The sequence below is a fragment of the Sarcophilus harrisii genome, chromosome 3, assembly GCF_902635505.1.
Source record: "Sarcophilus harrisii chromosome 3, mSarHar1.11, whole genome shotgun sequence".
Taxonomy (NCBI): domain Eukaryota; kingdom Metazoa; phylum Chordata; class Mammalia; order Dasyuromorphia; family Dasyuridae; genus Sarcophilus; species Sarcophilus harrisii.
Window position 1 is genome coordinate 427,570,180 of NC_045428.1, and position 13,111 is coordinate 427,583,290.

Genomic DNA, 13,111 nt, shown 5'->3' on the forward strand with positions numbered 1-13,111 from the left:
GAAGTTGTGAAAAGAGTGAACTATAAAGAAAAGGATAATGAGTTCAGTTTTTGAATTATTGAGTTTAAGATGTCTGGGATATCCATTTAGAGATGTCAAAGAGGAGGTAGTGGCATAAGATTGGTGATCAGGAAAAGAGGTTAAAGCTAAATAGAGCTGAAATTTAGCTGCATAGAGATCATAATTAAGCCCATGAAAGTTAATGAAATCATCAAGTGGAATAATATAAAGGAAAAAGAAAAGAGAGCCTATGACAAAGTCTCGGGGACTTACATAACAGTCCATGATAAACTCAAAATGGGTAGTCATAATAAAATAAAATAAAATGGGTAGTGGTCATAAAATGGATCAAAATCCAGCAAAGGAGATCAGGAAGGATTTATTAGATATTAGAGAGGCAGGAAGAAAATCAGAGTCATGAAAACTTAGGGGAGAGTATTCAGGAGATGTTGATGATCAATAGGTATCAAAGGCTGCAGAGAGTCAGGAAGAATGATTGAGAAAATGTGAGTAAGTTTGGAAATTAAGAGATCATTGATAATTTTGAATAAAGCAGTTTCATCTGAATGATGAAAACAGAAGCCAGAATGTAGTGTTCAAAACAGAATGAGAAAAGCGGAGATGGGAGATAGAGATTATAGATTTAGTTCTCAAAGGGTTTAGCAATACAAAAGGAGGAAAGACATGGAATAAAAGTTACAAAGGATGATTGGATCAAGTGACGGTTGTTTTGTTTATTTAAATATGGGGGAGATAAAGGTATGTCTGGTATTTTAGGCTTTCCACCACCTGTCTTCTATCTGTTTTTCTAATGTTGTTGCACATTAACTGACAGTTATGTAATCTATGTTATAGATCTAACACCTCTTCTGAACTAGCTCAATTCAATACTGACAGGTTTGTAGGAATGTTTAAGGAATACATATGATACTGCTAGGTTCTTCAAGATGTATTCTATGGGTACTTACTTCTAAAACTTTGTTACCACTAGTATAATTTCCTTTAATAAGTCAGATAAGAGGTACAAGCAGGCCAAGGGTGGTTGGGATACTCTGGGAGGTCTAGCAACTCTGATGTGAGGACTTGCTGGGCCCTTTTCAGGACTATTCATCTGCCTTTAGTGTCTACCTGTGACATCTCTCCCTGTGGCTCCAAGAAGCTATAGTATGTGCAGTGGCTTTATCCAAGTAAAACCAACTAAGCAGATGGATCAAACCAGGCTGAGGGTAACTAACAATCTTCCAACCCATCAATGAGTTAGGGGGAAGTATGTCCTAAACTGTGAAGACTTCCCTAAGTGAAATGGGTAGATGAGAACAATTTCTTCCAACAGCCATGAAGGTAGGTGAAAGAGGCAATGTGGAGTGCTGAGAGCTTGGTCAGACATACCAAGATCATTCCCTGCATTATAGACCATCAACAACTGGCCTGATTTATATTGCCACTGGACTTTGATGATTCTGGGAAAGAGAGTGAAGTTGATGACTTTGTGTAACTCTGGCTCACTCAAATTAAATTCATACACAAGTCATCATCCATCACATCATGATAACCTTTGTCCTCTGAAAATAAAGGATGATCAACAACAAACAGTTCAAAACAAAAACATTTACTAAGACAGAATCACAAGAACAGGGTGATAAAACTCACCATCTCATAAATTCAGGAAACTGTTCCCCTCAGTGTCAATGGGTATAGTAGACACAAACTTAATATACAATGATAGTGATGTATTCATGTAGAAAATACAAGTGGTAGCCAAGAAAAATCAGGTAATATGGCACATGGCTTTAATGTGCTGCTTCTTTTCACACTGTTCCCTCTACCCTCTGAGTACTGCATTCAGGGCTATGTTCAAGCCACCTGCACTCTTAATTCTTTTATAAAACACTTCAGAACAGTTCATAAAGAAACATTAGGGCCTAGACACAGTTTGTACTTTGTTCACATATAATAGTTATTACCTTTCATATTTTCCCCTTACATTTGGGGACTACAGAAACTAGACTAAAGGAAAGTCAACTCTCCTTAAGCCCATATTGCCTCAGACAAATTAGATTATTAGTTATTCCCTAATCCTTTACTGCAGTCTCCTATCTCCATGCATTCATATGACCTATTTCCCATGTCTGATATGTATTACCTTTTTTTAAAGTACTTCACTTCTTCAAGTCCACTTGGATGGCACTTCTCCCATGAATAGTTCCCTCATCCTTCAACTAAACTCTCCCTCTTCAACCATTCCTAGAATGTCTTCTAAACCTAGCCTTTATGATAAACTTTGTATTATTATATTTAATGCGTGTACATAGCATGTCCCCTGGACAAGGAAAATGAACATTTTGATCATGAAACAAAGAAAAACATAAAATGTGCCTCAGTCAAGTTTTTAGACCGATAAAAATAACTTAACTGTTGGTCGTCTAATTATAGGGGGTTTGTTCAACAATTAATGAGTCAATATATAATGGGAGTAGTTGGATCACACTAATCTTGGCACTTTCAATTTTAATGCAATCAGAAAGATAAAAGAAAAGTTTGTAACTAAATGGAAGGATAATTCACAGGTTTTCTTTAGAAGGGGCAAAGAAAAAAGTTGGTAGAGCTGTCTTTATTGTGTATCAAATAAAAAACAACATTTTACAGGACTCTTGGTCTTTTGGTATTACAGAGTTCATTATGAGCATTTGTAAAAAGAACACCATGAATATAATTACATGGTATTTCCTTACAACTAATGTAGAAAATAAGACTCTCCAAATTAAATACTTTGGTTGTTTAATTTAAAGTAGACACTTTTAGTATTTTGTAACTTCAATGCAAAGTTGTGTATAAGACAAAAGATAGTGAAAATGTGTTGGAAAATATGACAGAATTAAATGATAAATGAGGTTTTAAGACTTGTAAACTATACAGAGGCTTTACACCTATATAAAACAGAATACTTTCTTCAAAAGAATTGAGAATTGCTACTTAATGAAACCAAATAATAGAGAACAAATTTCCCTATATATTAACAGATACAACTGGATATCAATGTGGTAATCATTACAAAACTAGCTCTATATGCATTCAGACCATTACCTTGTTATTGATATGTCTAAGAAAATTAGTCCTGGCTCTTTTCTTTATAACTTTTTTCTAAAGTGGAAATAATGGGAAATTTGGGAGGAAATAATCACTCATTCTTAAAACTGATTATCCAAAGAGGAAAAACCAGATATTGTCTGATAAGTAAGATAGATTTAGTAGATCAGATAAAGTAGATTAGTAGAGCATATAAAGGACTACATATGAGCTAAAATTATAGAAAAAAGGTTATCCTAGTAGGAAAATGAAGATATCAAGAATAAAATTTTGAAGAACAATTGTGATGAAAAAGAAAGGGGGAATTACCTAGAGACACCCCAAGGGATGGCCTTGGCACTGATTAGATAACTTAAATGTTTAAAAGGCATACAGAAGATAGAAGCAAGAGAACAAAAGTAACAGAAAATTACTACAAAAGCATAGCAGTCTTGTCAGAATAATATCAAGAATATTTAACTTTATAATGATCTGGAGCTGGCAAGCTATGGGTAACAATAAGGGTTTTGATTTGATTCTTGGGTAATTATGAACAGAAGTGCAAAGAAGAAATGGACAACTGACTAGGGAAATAAAATTGTAATAACTAATGACTGAGAGAAGGAAAAGCCACTAAATTCTTATTTTGTTTTAGCTTTCTTTGCACAGAATGATAATCTTTGAATTGGAAAAAAAAAAAAGAAGAAGAAAAACGGCCAAATAGGAATATATATCCAAGACAAATAAGAATCAAAGGATGTGAAATTATTAATAGCCCTATCACCCAGAAATGGACTGAGGGATGAATCAGCCCGAAGAGACTCCTGAAAGCAAGCTCTTTCTTCCTGCTTTCATGCTAGCCACCCCAACCCAACAGCCCTCCAGTGAGAAGTTGGCTCTAAAGTCTTGCCTTAAAGCAAAAGTCCTATTCCTATTTCACCTGTAGAACCCAGGAGGGAAGATAATTTAGGTGAAGATTCTAAAATCTATTCTTTCCAGAAATACAGAAAAAGTACACTTATTCCAGCTTAGGAATTAAAATATATATGTAGAAAATTGTATATATTAGGGAAGGGATACAGCCAGAAAATCCTAATTTGAAAGCACAGCGCACAAAAGTATTCCAGATAGAGTAATGAGGCAATTTCAGGGAGTCTTCAACTGTGTGCCTAGGGGAAGAAAAATGAGAGTCTAGACCAAGAATGAACCAGGGCAACTGGAGACTGAAGCTAAGTGTCTCAAATTTAAGATTGGAATTAGGGACCTACAGAGCTCAGCCCTAGAGAGTAGCAATCAAAGTACAACTTAGAGCCAGCAATTTTGGACACAAAGTTTACATTTCAATTATCTGAACCACCTTTGAATCCTTGAAGAACACAGCTTTCAGTACCCACATAAAGGAGAGGCAGAACCTCCATATAATTTAGATAAAGATCCAAAGACCCATTCTCTCCAGAAACCCTGACACAAGGTTCTAATTATGGAAATGGAAATGATAAAATGGAAATGGAAAATGAGAAAATAGCAGAAGATACAGATAATAGAGAAACATGGATCCAGGTATGTCTAAAACACAAATCCGGGGGGGGAAAAGTTAATTCCATATCATTTATAAGCATGAACTTAAATAAGAACATAATTTTCCCATATGTTCCACTAGATTTCCTGAAAGAGTTTAAAGTTTTATTCTATAAATGGCATAAGAATCCTAGATGAAAGAATTAGGAAGTAAATAAAAAGACTAGTATGGACATTGCGAAACTTTAGCCAAAAAAGAAATATCTTAAAATTAGAGTAAACCAAAGAGAAATCAATGACTCCATAAGAAAAGAAACAAAAAAAGAATGTAATCATTAAAATTAAGATGAGAAGCTAGTGAGAAGAATTCTGGGAAAACTAGAAAACAGTATGGCAAAAATTCAAGACTACCAAAGTAAGGTCAAAATGAATACATGATTTACACATAAAGGATGATACCATAAATAAATTAAGAGAGCATGGAATAATTTATCTGTCAGATTTATCGATAAGGGAAGAATTTAGGACCAAAGAAAGTATAGATAGCATTTTAAAATATAAAATAGAAAGTTTTGATTATATAATATTAAAAAGTTTTTGTACAAACAAAATCAGTACAACCAAAATTATAAGGAAAGCAGAAAACTGGAGGGAAATGTTTTGCAACAAGTATCTCTCATAAAGGCTTCATTTCTCAATATATAGAGAACTGAATCAAATTTATAAAAATACAAATCATTCCCCAATTGATAAATGTTCAAAGGATATGAATAGACAACTCTCAGATGAAGAAATCAAAGCCCTCTACAATCATATGAAAAAATACTCTAAATCACTATTGATTAGAGAAATGTACAACTCTGAGATAACACCTCACACCTATCAGTTTGGCTAAAATGACAGGAAAAGAATGATCAGTGTTGGAGGGGATGTGGCAAAACTGGGATACTAATGCATTGTTGTTGGAGTTGTGAACTAATCCAAGCATTCTAGAGAGCAATTTGAAACTATGGGCTATAAAACTGCATACCCTTTGAATTCAGCAATATCCCTACAGGGTGTGTATCCCAAAGAGATTATAAAAGAGGGGAAAGGATCCACCTGTGCAAAAATGTTTGCAGCAGCTTTCTGTTGAAGGGAACTCTTCAATGAGAAATAGCTGAACAAGCTGTGGTATTGTTGTGGAATATTATTGTACTATAAGAAATGACAAATAGGAAAGATTTACATGAATTGATGCACAGTGAAATGAACAGAACCAGAAAAACATTGTGCATAGTAATAGTAATACTGTTCAATGAAGAATTGTGAATGATTTAGCTCTTTTCAGTAATACAATGATCCAAAACAATCACAAAGAACTAATGATGAAACATACCATCTACCTTCAAAGAACTGATATTGTTTGAATACAAACTAAAACATGCTATTTCTCTCTTTTTTATTTTTCTTTTATTTGTTTCTTATACAAAATGACTAATATGTAAACATTTTATATAATTGCATATGTATAACCCATATCTGATTGTTTACCATCTCAGGGAGGGATAAGGAAGGGAGAGATAAAATTTGTACAAAGAACTTAAGTTCAAGTTTTCGCAACTGCAAAGTGGGCTCTGTCATCTACTTTATCAAACTGCCTCTTTATAAACTGAGGGGGTGGGAGAGGAGAGGTAAAATTTGTTGAATGAAAAGATGATGTTTTCTCCATTTTTTTCTTTTCTTCACTCCTCTTTGTCAGCTTCAGGATTTTTCCCATTTATTTGTATTTGGAGCAATAACCTTTCTGCTTTTCTCTGAGTGTTATTTCTTTTACTGATTCTTCCTGTTTTCATGGATGAAATATTCTCTATCGGTCAAAATATCAGTACTAACTTTACAAACTTAGGAAGATTATTCTCTCTGCAAACCTGGTTTTCAACTTCTGAACAGTACCTTACAACATAGGAATAACTGACTTTTTGAAGAATGGAAGGTATCTATCAAGAACCAGTAAAATATATATTAGCATAAAGTATTGCAAATTGAATGAATGATTGAATGAGTGTTTAATACTATATATTCCTCCAGCTTTCCTCCTTCAATAGCTTCTAATATTCTTGTTTTCCTGACTCTTTCAAGGACAAACCAGATATACAGAATTGTAAAAGTTGATTAAAGTACCAGAATATTAAAGTATTCAGAATACAAAATAGCTGTTTTCTTCTTTATCCTTCCTCACAACTAGGTGTTTTAAGGCATACTGATAAACACATGACTAATTTTGCATTCCAGATAACAAAGGTTTTTAATCTACAAATGACACACTCTTAAACAGGCTAAAAGATCTATTGCACCAAAGGTACAGCTTCAGCCTAGAAAGACATTGTATCATTGCCAAGCAGCTCTTCCATAAGGATAATAGAAGGATTATAAAAGCAAAAGAGACAAGAGGGAATGTTTTCTGACTAACCAAGCATATCTAAACCATATGAACACATTGAAAGCCTGAAGACAATCATCTGTGTTGTTTTAAGAAAGAGGAGCACAGGGTAGCCCTTGGTTGAAAGAGATTCCCAAGAGAATAGTGATGAAACAAATAAAAACAGAAAAAAATCATAAAGGAAAAAAAAAAGATATTTCAAACAACTGGTTTAGATTCTTTAACCTTCACTTTTTTTCTCTCTCCTTCTTCCCTTCCCTCTTTCCTTCCTCCTTCCCTTCTACCCTTTACATTTTTTCCTTCCTTCCATCATTTCCTTTCTCTTCCTTATGTCTTCCCTTCTTCCTTCCTCCCTTCTTACCTTCCCCTCCTTTCTTCTAACTTTCTCTCTTCCGTCCTTCTCTCTCTTCCATCCTTCCCTTTCCTTCATTATTTCCTTCTTTCTTTTCTTCTTTCCTTCCTTCATTACTTCCCCTCAGCCAAAGAGTAACCCAGCCACTGTAAACAATTGCAAAACCATTCACAATTCCTCATGAATGTGAGGACAAACGATGCCTAAAACTAGAGGACCCAAGAATTTTTAAACTTTACAATTTTATTGGACCCCAAAAGGTTTATTTCCATTTCTTTACTGCTAGTCTCCAACTGCATGCTAAATATGTAGCTAAATGCAAAGCATGTCATCTCTGGGATAAAAAGAAAGGCTCAAACCACACTTCCAAGACATGGGAGCATTTATTAATCATTTAACCTTTCCTAAGACAGCCAGGCCAGACAGTAATGCTGGAGCTGGAGTCCTAAAGACTCCTCTTTCTGAATTCAAATCTGGCCTCAGGCACTTACTAGCTGTGACCCTAAGCCTCAGTTTTTGCCTCAGTTTCCTAGTTTGTGTGTGTGTGTGTGTGTGTGTGAGAGAGAGAGAGAGAGAGAGAGAGAGAGAGAGAGAGAGAGAGAGAGAAACTGCCCAGAGATACAATTCAGTTCATGATGAACTTAATCACCCTTTTTATACTCTGGGTATAAACAGGTTTATCTGGTTGGAGAAATTGACATGTGCAACTCCCATTAAATAAGAGAGACAGAGAAGTAGAGACAGAGACAAAAACTGAGAGAGAGAAAGAGACAGAGACAGAGAAGAGACAGAGATAAAGAGAGACAGAGAAGAGACAGAGACATACAGAGAGAGACAGAGACAGAGACAGAGAAGAGACAGAGAGACAGTGAGAGAGACATAGAGAGAGAAACAGGCAGAGACAGAGACAGAAGAGACAGAGAGACAGTGAGAGACACAGAGAGAGAGACAGAGAGACAGAGAAAAGACAGAGACAGAGAGACAGAGACAAAGAGATACAGAGACAGAGACACACAGAAAGAGACAGAGACAGACAGAGAGACAGAGAAGAGACAGAGAGAGACAAAGAGATATAGAGAGACAGAGAAGAGACAGAGACATACAGAGAGAGATACACAGAAAGAGAGAAAGAGAAAGAGAGAGAGAGAGAGAGAGAGAGAGAGAGAGAGAGAGAGAGAACAGAAGAGAGAGGGAGTGAGAGAGATAGAGAAAAAGAGACAGAGAGACAGAGATGGAGAGAGAGACCAAAAAAAAAAAGAGAGAGAGACAGAGAAACTGCCCAGAGACACAATTTCATGGTGAACTTGCTCAGCTTTTTTATGCTCTGGATACAAAGACAGGCTTATCTGGTTGGAGAAATTGACATGCGCAGTTCCCATTAAATAAGAGAGACAGAGAAAGGTAGTGACAGAGACAAAGACAAAGAGAGAGAACAAAAGAGAAGAGAGAGGAAGTGAAACAGAGACAGAGAGACAGAGACAGAGACAGACAGACAAAGAAAGGAATAGCAAACCACTCTAGTATCTTTGCCAAGAAAACCCAAATGGGGTCATGAAGAGTCAGATACAATTAATAAATGACTAAAAAACAACAACAATATCTGTAGTAATCGTAGGGTTTCTGTGACTTTGAAATAAGATCATGGATTAAAGCAGTAAGAAATACCTGTTATTATCTTAATTATACTAAAAAGGGTGAGGTCTGGGTGGTTCAATGTTTTGGTCTCCAGTTTCCATATGACCAATATTATCTAGAAGACAACAATGTTAAATCGAAATATGAAATGTTTACAGTACTTTAGACATAAAGAAGACACTTGACACCTTAGGCTTGCTAAGCACTAGAATGAGCAACTAAAGACAATTACTTTTAAAATTGGTTCTTTTAAAAATTAGAAAATTATGTTCTGTTGACAATACTTTGAAATACTTCTTGTGTGGTCCTACTTATTGCACCATGAACTTCATTGTTAAAGCAGGACAGAAATAATGCAAGAATTCCTTTTAAATTTGTCTCCCACACAGAGGCATGGGACTAATATGGAATGATTCTGCCCAGACCTATTTTGTTGTTATTGTTGTTCAGTCTGACTCTTCATGAGCCCATTTGGAGTTTTCTTGGCAAAAATAATGGAATGGTTTGTCATTTCCTTCTTGAGACTTGTCTTAGATGAGGAAACTGAGGCAAAAAGAATTAAGAGTTGTTCAGTGTTACACATTTTGTAAATATCTGAGACAGGATTTGGACTCAAGTTGTCCTGACTCCAGGCCTAGCATTGTATCTACTAGGGTACCTAGCTGCTCCATCCAGGCCTGCACTTAACTCTGCAGTACTGAAAAGGCTAAGAGTCTAGCTTTGTCAGATATCTCACTGGGATCACTGGCTATCTACTACTCTGTCCAGAGCCATAATTCAGTTCATGGTAAACTTAATCACTTTTTTTATACTCTAGGTATACAGAGAGGCTTATCTGGTCAGAGAAACTGACATGTGCAGCTCCCATTAAATCATATTTTTATCATTATAGTATCTCACTTGAGCCTTGCAACAATCCAGTATGGTTGGAAGACCTACCATTTGTAGCCCCTTTTTGAAGAAGAGAAACCAAATTTCACAGAAACTAAATGATTTTTCCAAGGTTACCTTGATGGTGAGGAATGGAAATTCAGGTTTTTTAAGTCCAAATCTACTTGTAGAGTGTAGGGTAAAAAAGATAATTCAAGTGTAGGCTGTTCACCCTCCCAGACAAAAAGGATCTATACCTATCATTCTCTGAACAAAAAATAAGAATTCAATCTGGATAATTTAGCTATGTTTCTGAATATAAGTGACTAAATTTAAGATTCAGATATAAAAAATATAGATATTTTCCATTTGTATACTGGTCTTAAAAATAAGCATTCTTAATATGAAAGGTAGCGCCAAATCACACTAGCTGGACCCTACTTGACAGCTTGGAAAAGATAGGAAAAGAGAGAAAGAGAGAATAAGGAGAGACAGAGACAGAAACAGAGAGAGAGAGAATGTATCTGTGTGTCTATGTACATGCATACATATGTGTGTATACATACATATACATAAACACATGCTCGAAGGTAAGCTCCAAGCAGTAGGATTTGTCTATCTCTTATAGTGGGAGGAGTGTTTAAGGAGACCAAATATATAAAGTTATTTGCAAAACTTTAATCACTATATAATTGTGAGCTACTTTCCAAAACAACCCATTTCATTTTTGCATGGGTAAATCTAATTGTTTTTAAAGTTGTTCTAATATTAACTCTTTATCTTTTCTGCAATTTCCATCCATTCCTACTGATTCTCTCCTCTGGGGCCAAATCGAACAAGTCAAATCCTTCTGGTCTTTCAAATAATCGAAGATTCTTTGAGTTCTTAAAAATGAGATACTTTCCATTTTGCTGGGCTGTTTTAAGAAAAGTGTTTCTTAAATTGTTATGTGCTATATAAATGTGAACTTTTATGCCTTGTTAATTCTTCCTGGATCTTACTCTTTAAATTAGCCCTTTCTTGGATATCATCTTTTCCCAATTACTTTTTTTCTTTTCCTGTGTTTAGTATTTCCAGCTCTCCACTATCCTTAAAAATACCCTAAGGAAGAATTTGAGTGATATGGTTCATAGTTAATTTGAAAGAATTCCAAGAGTTTCTCTTACAGTCACAAAAGAATTCATTGATGCAAAAGTGGACAGACCAAATTCTGAGAAATCTGGCAGTTAAAAAAGTTTGGAGAATTTTTATAAACTGAAATTCAAAGCTTCAGTTAGAAGACTATACAATATAACAATCTCTATGGTTCTGGAGGGATGTCAGATAAGGCTAGAGTACCTGACCTATTGAGTCAGGAAACCCAAATTCATCAGACCTCAGAAACTTACTAGATGTGTGACCTTGGGAAAGTCACTTAGCCTATTTCCCTCAGCTTCCTCTACCTATGGAGAGCAAGGTTCAGATAAAGGAGGAGCCAGTATGACTTTTGGCAAAGTATTATTTATCAGACTAAAGTTTTTGTCAGGGTACTGTCAACAAATAGGTTTTTATTGTTCCACATTCTTTAGCTAAATATGCAATTTTGAATAAACTGAACTCTGACCATTATTTCCCTCCATCTGTCTTTGGGGAAAAGGAAATTTTGCAGACAAGGACCAGGAATCCATCATTATTGCTCTCCAAATGTCCTTTTTTTCCCAGTAACCCCCTAATTTCTAAGCTTTCACAATGACTACTCTCTTCAAACTTTCAATTTTGTTTCTATTCCTATCACTTGAAGCAACTGCTTTCTCAAAACCTCTTCACCCCCATTGTTTCCTTGACTTTTCTGCAAAATGTTAGTTAACCATTCTTATTTCATATACTATATTCTACCTTGTCTTATTTAGGTTCTTATTTTTTTAAGGATCTGGAAAGAATATTTTAATAGTACTTTATTCTTCCAAATACATGCATAGTTTTCAACATTTCACCACTGCAAAACCTTGTGTTCCAAATTTTTCTCCCTCTTCTCCCTCCTCCCCAAGACAACAAGCAATCCAATATATGTTAAACAATTTTTCTAAACACATTTCCATATTCACCATGCTGCACAAAATAATAATAATAATAATATAATAAAATAAAAGCGCAAAGGGGGGAAAGGAAAGAAAAAAATTAAATAACAGCAACAATAAAAAAAGGCTAAAATTACTATGCTTTGATTTAGCATTTAAATTAAATATTCATTCAATTAATTAACAATTAAAGCTCTGTGATACTAAAGAAGGGAAAGGGATCTGTATGTGCCAAAATGTTCGTAGCAGCCCTGTTGTAGTGGCTAGAAACTGGAAAATGAATGGATGCCCATCAATTGGAGAATGGTTGGGTAAATTGTGGTATATGAATGTTATGGAATATTATTGTTCTACAAGGAATGACCAGCAGGAGGAATACTGAGAAGCTTGGAGAAACTTACATGAAACTGATGCTGAGTGAAATGAGCAGAACCAGGAGATCATTATATCCTTCAACAACGATACTGTATGAGGATGTATTCTGATGTCAGTGGATTTCTTTAGCAAAGAGACCTAATTCAGTTTCAATTGATCAAGGATGGACAGAAGCAGCTACACCCAAAGAAAGAACACTGGGAAATGAATGTAAACTGCTTGCATTTTTGTTTTTCTTCCCAGGTTATTTTTACCTTCTGAATCCAATTCTCCCTGTGCAACACGAAAACTGTTCGGTTCTGCACACATATATTGTATGTAGGATATACTAGGACATATTCAACACATATAGAACTGCTTGCCATCTAGGGGAGGGGGTGGAGGGAGAGAGGGGAAAAATCAGAACAGAAGTGAGTGCAAGGGATAATGTAAAAAAAAAATTACCCTGGCATGGGTTCTGTCAATAAAAAGTTATTATAATTAAAAAAACAAAATTAAATAAAATAAAAAAAGTAAGAACCTGGACCATTTAGCCTCAAGAAAGAAAGACAAAAAAAAAAAAAAAAAAACAATTAAAGCTCTGCGCTTACAATTTTTGTGCCAACTGATTAACTCCCGGATGCTAATAGCTATCCCTTTTTCTACTTACAACACTTCCCCAACAGCTCTTGAAAAGCGGTTGAGAAGAGAGGAGGCGGGGCAGGGATGGAGAAAGAGCGTGCTTGGGCCGACTACGCATGCGTGCAATCTTGCTTTCCTTTCCCCCCACCTCCCCGCGCCTTCCTCCGCACGATCGAACTTTGGCGTTCCTTTCCC

General features: G+C 35.5%; 1 long non-coding RNA gene across 2 annotated transcripts in view; it reads right to left on the reverse strand.

Annotated features, from left to right (window-relative positions):
* LOC116422470 overlaps window positions 1-13,065 on the reverse strand; it is a 64,793-nt gene extending 51,728 nt beyond the window's left edge. For both annotated transcript variants that reach the window (XR_004233131.1, XR_004233132.1), the window contains exon 1: window positions 12,945-13,065. This is a non-coding gene — a long non-coding RNA (uncharacterized LOC116422470). The remainder of the gene's footprint in view (window positions 1-12,944) is intronic.
* Between the last annotated feature and the right edge of the window lie 46 nt (window positions 13,066-13,111).